Below are 10,651 nucleotides of genomic sequence, written 5' to 3'. Positions count from 1 at the left end.
TTAAGAATGAATGGCTAATAAAAAGAATTTTGCTAAAACAGATTAAGGTTCAGATCAAGGTCACAAAAGGAACTGATTGAGGAAAACTGTCATTTTTGCTGAGACTCAGTAGCTGTTTTAGCAACCCTGTTTCCTCTGAATCACAGTCTTGTAATGAGAAATTACACTGTTGGGGTTAATAAAGACTTTGCTTGTCACGTTAGTTTCCCCAAAATTTAATTTAAAACATTGTGCTCAAAGAAAAAGAAAAATTCCTTGTGTGCAAGTAGACAGAAAGCGATATAACTAAGCTAAGTAACCTCTAGTAAATTTCAAGGTGAGTTTGTGCCATAGTTCCAGTTCTCATGTTTGTTGTAAATTCTCTCCATTAAAAAAAAAAAAAAAAAAAAAAAAAAAAAAAAAAAAAAATCAAAAATCTGCAAGTGGCCCAAAGCCCTGTTTGTCTCCCTGTTTCTTCCAAAAGAAACAACTTCTGCTCCCAGCACCACAGCCCTCCATTAGCAGAGTCTGTGCGGGGAAGTGCTCCCTAACCGGGTCTGAGATTTGCCTTTCTGCCAGCTTCACAACTTCTTGGCTGTGAACAACCTCCAGGAGGGTCTGTCTCTGCCCCACCCCCCGCCCTTGTGTCCTGAGCTGTGCAAAGGCCTTGGATCCTTCGGTATGGTCTGAAATTCAGTGTTCCCAAGGAAAGATTTACAGGGAGACTTTAGCCAGGCAAAGCCCATCCTCCTGCGTGCAGGCACCAGAGGTCCTGTGCTGCACACTGGATAGTGCCCAGATGATATAAGCACAGCTAACCTCAGGAACTTCAGACCAGGACCAACCTTTTGCATGCAATTCTCTTCTGAAAATAACCCTATTCCCCGTCATCCCACTTGCAAGGAGCAGGGGTGATTGCTGGCTAAAGAGCCGATGTGTGAGCGCTACCGTTGCCTCACATTTTCACCTGGTCCCGACGGTGCGTAAGAGGAAGAGGGAGACACCACAAGCATTCCAGGGGTTCTCCTCCACATTGATCTCCCAGTCCCAGGAGATCTCAGTGCTACCCAGATGCATGGCAGCAGTGCAGCCAGCTGCCCTCCAGGGCAGGTTCCTCTGCAGTATGCAATTCCCCTCACATGCGTGGATCCAGGCTCTTCAGGGAGAACCAGCTGGGCAGCAAGGAGAATTTTAGAATCAATGAAACTGTACAGTAACAACCTCTGCCTCATGAGTGCAACACTCCAGTGAAACAAATCCTCGTATCTGTAAACTGGCAGTTTCCGGAGGTTGGGATTTTTACTCTTTGGGGCTTTTTTTTTCCCCTCCTGGGCTGGTACTTTGCACGAGAGGAGCTGGCACGTCTAGCCTGTGATGGGAGGTGTCCCTGCTCTCCTGAGCGTGGGGTTGCTGCCTGGTGGCATAAGCTATTGTTGTCGTTGTCACTATCACCAGGCCTGATCGGGGTCAGCAAGCCAACGTGAGAGCTGTTGTATAACCCCGCAATAAAAAGACAGTCCTTGTCCCAGAACACACTTGGGCTGGTTTTCTGACAAGCTGTAACAGGTTCTGCAGCGGCACCTTTTCTGTTTCTAAATAAAGAACTTCTGTCTTGCAGAGCCTAAACCCATTGCTGAAAGATTGAAAGGAAAATGAACTAATAGGACAAAAGGGGCTGTACAGGGTTTTTTAAACGTTTGTTTGTTTTGATCTTAGTCACAAGTAATTCACATGGAGTGAAGTGCATTGACATGCAGAAGAAAATAAGCACTCAGTTTTAGAAAGCACAGTTTCTTCAGACCAAACTGAATGCAAAAAAAAAAAATCAGAATCATCCGGATAAGACTACTGTGCCAGAAATCACATTTTTATTAGTGCATAAAACACATGTCACTTGACAATGAGTATCTGCAGCATGGAGTGAAATAACCCTCCAGCAGCGAAGTCAATATTTAAATCAATATCTCTGGTAAGGAAAATATCTTACTCATTGATATAGATTGGATTTTTTTTTCCTTATGAACCTCTCGGAAGGTAAACAGCGTATTTCTGTTGTAAAAGCAACTAAACAGCATTGCCAAACAGGTCTAATCTTTCCTAGAATTCAATAGCATGGTCCTCTGAAATTATTAATGTTGTTATAAATGCCATTTGACCTTTATGTCAGGGATGTATTTCCTTTTTATAAAAAGGCACCTACATTATTTTGGGCCTGCTGCGTTGCATGTAAACACAGTAACTTCAGTGGGAGCTTAGGGCACTGTGGGATGATTTTTTACATGATGTAGGTACCTAATGATTCAGCTACTCAAGGCTAAAATCCATAAAAGATGTTAGTGCCTTTACGTTAATTGCTGCAACAACCTCCATCCACTCCGGGAAAGCTGTGCAGCATTTCGGAAAGGCTCACAGATTGCTGGGACCACAAACAGGCTCAGATCAGAGCATCATCACCTGGGCAAAGGGACTCCCAGGCTCTCCTTCCCGGGCCTGCGCTGCGCTTTGCATTGCAGAGCCATTAGAGACGGCAAAATATTCAGTGCTGCAAGCAGTGTGTTGTTCCCTCAGAGTTTCCTGGTTTTATCACCCTTTTCACAAAGTCAGGCTTGCTTGTTTCTTCTCCTTTTGACCCTGTGATTCTTTAGCCCCTTTCTGCAACTGGAACAACAACCAACCAAACAAACAAACAAGAAAAACAAACAAAACAAGCAAACAGCCAAGGAGGGGTAGGAATTATCCCCTCCACACACTTTTTAGAGGGAAGAGAGCCGTGACTTTGCACACCTTTGGAACGAGGCAAGCGCTAAATGCCGATTTCCCACCTCCAGGGGAGACACCCTAAGCAGTGGCCTCTCCTGTGAAAGACGGGAACCGACACCCCCATGAGGACGCCTCGCAAAGGAAGCGGCGCCCGGCGCGGTTCTGTCGGAGCCCGCAGGTGCGGGGACAGCCCGTGCCGCCTCCCGAAGGATCCCTAGGTGTCCCGGGGTACCTGCCCACTGCGGGATGGCCCTGCAGGCACACAGACGGCAGCGCGGCGCCTGGGGAGCCCGTCTGCTGGGTTCGGCATACGGACACCTACGCTCTGCCTTAGGCTCCTAAAACCGTCGGCTTGTCCAGGACCTTACAAAACCACTCGGGCACCCGGGTTCTATTAAAATTAATAGTATAGCACTTGTAAATCTTTAGAAAGGCTTTTCGATGCCCCTCTGCCCCTGAAAAGTTGTCTTTCAATGCCTTGCCAGACTGAGTCCTTAGAGGTGACAGATCGGATGCATTCTTCAGATAACGGGAATAACTGTTGGAAAAGATTCTTTAAAAGGTTCCTAAAAGCTATAGCTATATAATATAAAAGCCAAATAAATTCAGATCACAAAAAAAAAAAAAAAAAAAGTCAAAATTCTTTCCCCCAGGTTATAATCCCTCTACAGAAATATCTTCCTCTTTCTTAAAAACCTCGACCAATCATTAGAACATAAGTCTATAAAACTAAATTACATTTCCAGCTTTGATTATTCAACAGGATAGGGTAGAGTTTTAAACCATCAAATGTGCTACCTTTTCTCCTGCTTGACGGTTTTAAACTTCTTAAGACTTTTAATGCAAGTACCAGGACAGGGCAGCACAAAGAATGTTTTAAATGTGCTCTTAAAATCTCCACATGGAGGTTGCTGAAAGAGTTCAGATCTTTGAACCTCGGTAGGGTGGTGCTGGCTAAGAGCTGTCCCTCTCTGGCAGCTCTTCCGTCCAATATGATTGATAGAAAGAAAACTGCATTAGTTTTTACGGGATTAGTTTTTGTACGAGACAACAGAGTGCATCCCCCAAGGTCTTCACTCAAAAAGAACAACCTGGAAAGCTTCCCAAATTTTGTTTTTAAACTTTTGTCCAGCCTTGCTTTTGCCCCCGCGGCAGGTAAAGCACGCTTTGGTCAAAAGAGAAGGAAAGCTATTCAGTGAGCTAAGGAGTGACTGATTTAACCAAACCCATACTGAGAATAAACCCTATCAGAGGAACGAATCAGAGCTGAAGCTAAAACCAGCCTCCACCTCACAGCCTTTCCTGTAATACAGTATGAATCAGAACTTGCATCTGCCAGAGTTTGCACTGGCAAACTCGACAGACTCGGCTATTACACCTCCTGGAGGTGCAACTGCGTGTGACACCAGGAGAATTTGATGCTGACTGAGAGCAAAGGGTTTTCTGGCTCAGGGGAGGCAGATTCTGCCTCGGCAGGGTTGATGTGACAAGTGAACACTGCTCCCAGAGCCTGCCGTTTGCTGTGAATTAAGAACCAAGGGAATTCCCATCCTGGCAGCGTCGATCCAGCAGTGTGCACAAACATGGGGCTGGAGACCAGCTGATGTGAACAGGGACGGCTCTGAAGGACATCTGATGTTCACTTTTAACCTCTGATTGGAGAATTAAGAGGAAGAGTGGGATGATATCCCCATGGCACCACTACTTCAGAGAGGGATGAAAGGGAAATGGCAAAATGTCTGCTGTCAGAGAAACACCAACAGTACCTCTATTGCCACAGAAGGAAGATTCCAGAAATATGACAGAGAAGCATATAAATGGAGCTTTGCAATGTTTCTGGAAATGCGTGGCATTTGTCATGGCAAGTCTTGCTGGACCCAGGTACCCAGGGCCACATGAGGCTGAAAGCAAAAGGAAGTTACAGGCGGGTGGCAGCTGCTTGGATGAGAATTTCCTCATGGGATAAAGCCGTTGGAAGGGTTTTCCCTTTCAACCTTCACACCAACCCAGCGGAAAGAGCAGGTGGGGTAAGACCAAGGCCTGGAGTGAGAGAGGAACACATCACAGTGGTTTACACTGGAGGCAGCCTATGTAACTCTGATCCATCCTTTCCAAGGGACCAGTAGCGTACTGCTGTGTCCACACCATTTCTGTTAATTCAGACCTACAGCCTCATTTATATCAGGGTGCTCCTTAAAGGCTGACAGCCAGGAAACCCTGATGATAGCTCTCTGATTCTGCAATGTTGAGCCTGGGAGGGCACAAACAGTTAATCTTAAAAGCAACCTGGCAGGAATGGGGTTTGGGAACGATTCACCAAATTTACACAGCGGTGTTTAAACTGAGCAGGACATTAGCTGATACTCAGTGGGCAAACTTAATGGCCAACATCACTCCATCGGCCTTTTCCCATGAAAAACCTGCACCCTAGGTGCTACCAAGTGCTAATTTGTTAAGAAAGCCTTAATTGAGTGACAGTTAATTATTGACAGATTTGAACTACTTTATCTCTCAATCAAAACCTGGCTCTGGACCAGGCAGCAAGCAATTTACAGCCACAAAGGTAAATCTGGCCACGTGCAAGCTTATGCTGAAGCCTTATGGTTCTCCCTCCCCCACCCTAAATTTCACCTAAAATTTCTCTCTGAAGGAGCGGATGATCTCCTGGTGATCACCAGCCCACGTCAAGGTGGTTACCCTGCTTAACCCCACTTGGCACAGAGTGGGAATTACCAAAGGGACATCCATCTGGAGCTGCCTGAGATAAGAGGTGTCCAGTGTTAATAAACAGGCTTCCTCTACACCTCAGCAGGGCCTTCCTTTTCTAAACAGCCTTCCTTTAATGTTGTAAAATGTTTTTTTCCATTTACTCAACAATCATGCCTTTGCCGGTGGGGGAGGGCCAAGGGAAAGAGTGAAGGGTGGGAGGAGAGAGAGAGGAGAGAGGGAGGAGAAGAGAAGAGAAGAGAAGAGAAGAGAAGAGAAGAGAAGAGAAGAGAAGAGAAGAGAAGAGAAGAGAAGAGAAGAGAAGAGAAGAGAAGAGAAGAGAAGAGAAGAGAAGAGAAGAGAAGAGAAGAGAAGAGAAGAGAAGAGAAGAGAAGAGAAGAGAAGAGAAGAGAAGAGAAGATTAAAAAAAAGAAAAATATGAAAAAATACAAAAGAAAGAATGAAAGAATATGAAAATTAATATATTACAGAAGCAGTAGTAGTAACCACAGCAGTATCACAGTCATTCACTGCAATATGTCTAAACATTCATAAATGTTTTATGCATCCTAAAATGCCATGTACAAGGGATATGGCATCCCACTGAGGTTAATGAATGAATGAGTTGCCCTTGAAGGTTAATTTGCACAAACAAAAGGTCAAGGGACATCTTCAAAACAAAATATTGATTAAAGCAAGTTAAATGTTTTGACTTGAAGGAGACATGAAGGATTAAAAAGCAAAATAAAGCAGTATGGATAAGAAAGGAACAGGAAAGAAAAAAAACATCACTCCCAGACACAAAGGAAATGGTAGAAAACATATCTGAATCAGCTAGTCATCTGCTAACAAGCTGTAAAGATTTCCAATGACAAGTTGTCACATTAGTTTAGTGAAACTGAAGCAGCACTTATCCCTTTTCCTGTGCTTAATCTCTCAGCGAGCTGCACAGAAACATGCTACCATGTTTAATAGGATTAGTTTAGTTCACTTTCTCCTCTCTGGAGGTTGTGACGTTTTTTGTTGTGTTCTGTTTTGTTGTGCTTAATATATATATATATATATATATATATATATATATATATATATATTTTAACAATTCTATTTCCTTCAATACCTGGTTCTTAAATTAAATTTCACTCCGCTAAATCACTTAGGTTGTATTCATTCTCCAGGTTAAAGGCATGTTCCTCCAAAGGTTTCCCTTTTGAAATGAGGAGCCAGGCAAAGGAGAGTAAGGAAAGGCTCTAAATTCAGCAATTACACACATCAGGCACATGGTTCTCTTTCTCACACAGAGTGATGATGCTTTGTTGATATCAGTATAGTTATTTTAGTTCCCATCAACAGAAGAGCAGAATCAGGCCTTTGTGGGTGTGGGGTGTTCTTTTTATGCCCAAGAATACTTGGACCTTTCCCACCCCTGAAAAAAAAGAGAAAATAAAAAAGAAAACTTGATATGTATTCGTAGCTCTGTTCCCTTATTTAGTTGGAACAGACACAGCAAGGAAAATGATCAAAGAAAAGGCACTTTCAACAATATACCCCTGTCACTTCCAATTTTGTTATCAGACTCCAAAGGGGAAGAGGAATCACCCGTGGTCATGGGCACACGGCAAAAGTTTTCCCAAGTTTCTTGCATCTGTTGGGGGTGGATTTTCCCTTAAAGAAAAAAAGAAAAAAAGAAAAAAGAAAAAAAAAAAAGTGGAATGCACACACGGAAAGCCATCATCTTGCAGAAAAGATTTTCTCTTCAGAGGCACCAAAATATGGAGGAATTTTTTTATTTTTTTTTTTTTTAACACATAACTGACAACCCTCATATCAGGAGGGTAAGCAGTATTTTGACCTGAAGTTTGTGACACACACCAAGCATTAAGCAGAGCAGAAGAGAACCCACAAATCTGAGCACACCCGGGCTTCGCATCCAAACTTTGTGGACACTGATTACTTTTTCTTTGGATCCAAACCACCCATAACTTAGAAAATAATCTAGAAATGGCCAAGACGATGACTAGTGTGTCGTTGTAGGACACGAAAGAAAGCCAAGAGACTCCAAACATTTCAGAAGGCAAAGAGTATAGAAAAGCTTTGTTGTCTAATTCTTACCACCTTTTATAAGGTGTTCCAATACAGACCCAACATGATTGGTGAATAGGAACGACACCTCTCTAATCCCATTGGTGAAACTAGAGAAACAGCAAAACACCACCTGGATAAAGATTGTTTTGAGAAAGGATAGTTGTTTTGCCAAGATTGTTTAGAGAAGAAGCTTTCTTGAAAATTTTTCCCTTGGGAAAAAGTTAGCTGCTAGGAGTTTTCCTTGGGAAAAGGTCAGCAGCTGCTAGCAGGCTAAAATCTCTCAGACTCAGAAATTACAGGTTCACACTAGTGTCCACCTCATAGCCTAATAATTACTAGGAAAAGGACCCAGGACTTCTACAGGGGTTTGCAGACAGACTGGAATCTATGACAGGTATCTAGCAGGGACCACAGTTGCAGGTGTTCAGGGAACAATGAGGTATAGAAACAGCCACACAACCACACACACCAGCCAGAGGCTGTGCTGCCACTGTCCAAGCCACCAGGCCCCAGAGAAGGCACCAGGGATGGCTCTGCTCACTACAGATCCTGAACATGAGCTGCTGGCATGAACCCCTTCTGAAGAATTTAGTTCTTGAGGGGGAAAAAAGCTTTTCCTCTAACTCTAAAATTTGGGTGGTGGGTGGGGGATTACTTTTAATGTTGAGCTATGAATCACCAGCTTGCCTTCCTTAAGAGGCGGGCTGCCTATCCTCCAGGATTAAGAGGGTCTGGAGAACTCAGCCCCCGAGATGGCAGGGGACTGGGAAGTGTGCATTTCATTCCAGTTGTGCTTATCGGTGTGGCAGATCGTAGGGCCCGTGTGTTTAGATTTGGAAAAGTTGCCAGACACGAGGCTGGAGGAAGGTAACCTGCAAGCAGCTACGGAAAGGAGGCAGGAGGGCTGGAGGATAGGTGGAAGCCTGCGCACAAGCCTGGGGCCAGACTGGCTGCCACTGCTCTGCCATGTGTCCCTGGGTACATCGCCAGAGCCTCCGTTTCTCTTTTGGGTAAATTAGCAGTGAAGTCAAGGTGAGCCCGATGGTGAGAAGCACAGCGTCATATTTACTTATTTATTTGCATTTGCACGGTTCGACTTCTTCTCTACGAGTATCTCGGTGTCCTTTAAAACAAAAGAAACAAACAAAACAAAAGGGGAAAAAAAAAATAAAGGAAAGCGTCCAAGTGAGACATTTCCCCGCCAAATTTAGCCTATCTCTCCCTGCGTCCAGACACACTTCTGCACCCTTGTCTCGCAGCCCCTGCAGCACTTAGGGCTACAGCGGGAGGCTGAGCGTGTCACCCCGGCCCGGCCGTGCCTCCTCTCAGCGCCCGCGAAGCGCAGCGCGGCCCCGGCCGCTCCCCTCGGGCCGCCCCAGCCCCGTCGCTCCCCGGCGGCGGAGGCCCCGGTGCCCCTGTTTCGGAAGGTGTCACTTAAGGAGAATTAAATTAATTCTCGGCAAAGCCGTCCCGGCACTTTGGCGGGCCTGGAGGGCGCCACGGGCGCAGGGCACCGATGCGGGGCCGCCCAGCGTTCGGACTGCGGGAGCAAAGCGACAGCAGCGCGGCGTCCCGGGATGCGCCCCGTTACACCGGGGATCCGCGGTCACTCACGGCGCGGGGCTGGCCAGCGCCGGGCCCGGGCCGGGGCTCGGAAAGCGGCGCGGCGCGGCAGGGCTTGTGCGAGGGTCCCCGACGAGGAGCGGCTCCCTCAGTGACCCCCGCGGGGCTGGGCTCCACCCGCCCGCTGCCTTGCGGGCCCCGACGGGCCGGGTCCCCCCACCGACAAAGGTTTCCCCTCGCCCCGGTACCGGGCTCTCGGGCGAGTGCTGCCGGCCGCGTCTCCTCGCGATCCCGACGCCGGCAGGGACATGCGATTTTTTTAACACGGAGTAGCTCCCCTGCGACAGCTCCGGCTATCGCTTCAGCCGGTGCCGAGCGATTTCTTAGTGATCGGTCGCGGGTGGCTTGTCGCGTTACTCATGCACCCGCGTTAGCGACCCCGCTCCCCGCCGCGGGGGCAGCGCGGAGCCGCCCCCCGGGCCGAGGAGGCGGCCGGCCGGGCACAGAGGAGCCGGCCGGGCACACGCCTTTCGTCCCCGCGGGCAGGGCAGGATTGGCCCCGGAGGGGGCGTTTGCTGCCCGGGCCGGCTCCCAAACTTCGGGAACGGAGGGCAGCCCTCTCAGCACGGCCTGCTATCCGCACCCAGAGCCGGGGCTCGGCGCCGCGGCTCCCCTCTGGTGAGACGGCTCCTGACGGTGGAAGCGGGGCTAGCGGAGCAGCTGTCCGCCTCAGCGGCGGCACCGGTAGCAGGGAGAGCAGGGGGCGAGGCGCGGCCCGGTCCCTCGCCGCTGGCACAGAGTGGCAGCATAAGTTTTGATGCATCTGCCCTGGCTGCTCTCGCCCCATTGGGGCTCTCCCCTGCGCTCGGGACTCTCTCTCCCGCAGCCCCGAGGGGCGGGCGCGGGCGGACGGGCCCGCCAGGCAGCGCCGTCCTTACCTGTCGCCGAGCGCCCTGCGGCGCTCCGCTGCCGTCCGGCCCTCCGCAGGACGTTATTCCCTCTCCGCATGCCTGAGGCCGTTTCCCCTCGTTCAGCCTCGCCTCCCCCCCGGCAGCTGCCGGGCAAAACTCCGCAGCGGCCGGGGCAGGGGTGCAGGTGCTCCCTCTCCTGCGCCGCAGAAAGCCGCGGTTAGGCGGGACTGAGCGCGCCCGACAGGTTTCGGTCCGGATCGCAGCCCAGACCTGCAGAGATCCACTTTTGCGGGTTTTTAAATCTCCCATTTATTGTTTTTGTTTTTGTTTTTTTCCCCCTAAGCTTTCCACCGGAGCCGGCCGGGAGCGGGATGGGATAGGGTTAAGTTGACCTAAAGTTGGGTCGTGCAGCGCAGGGGGTCGGGGCTGCCAGCACCGAAGACCCGTGTCTCAGCACCATCGGTTGTTACACGCGCCGCAACCCGACGCTCGATTTCGCGTTTATTTCCTGCCTCCCACGTGGAAAATGCCCGCGCGGCTCCCGCTGACAGCCCCGCGACGCGCGGCGGAGCCGCTGCCGCTGAGCGGCGGCGAGGGACGGCGTGCCGCGGGCCGGGCGGCCGCGGGCCCGCTTCTCCCAAAGTTTGTGA

Source organism: Hirundo rustica, chromosome 3, assembly GCF_015227805.2.
Source record: "Hirundo rustica isolate bHirRus1 chromosome 3, bHirRus1.pri.v3, whole genome shotgun sequence".
In the NCBI taxonomy this organism is placed as follows: Eukaryota; Metazoa; Chordata; class Aves; order Passeriformes; family Hirundinidae; genus Hirundo; species Hirundo rustica.
The sequence above is the reverse complement of the archived record's forward strand: the minus strand, read 5'-3'. Positions refer to the sequence as shown.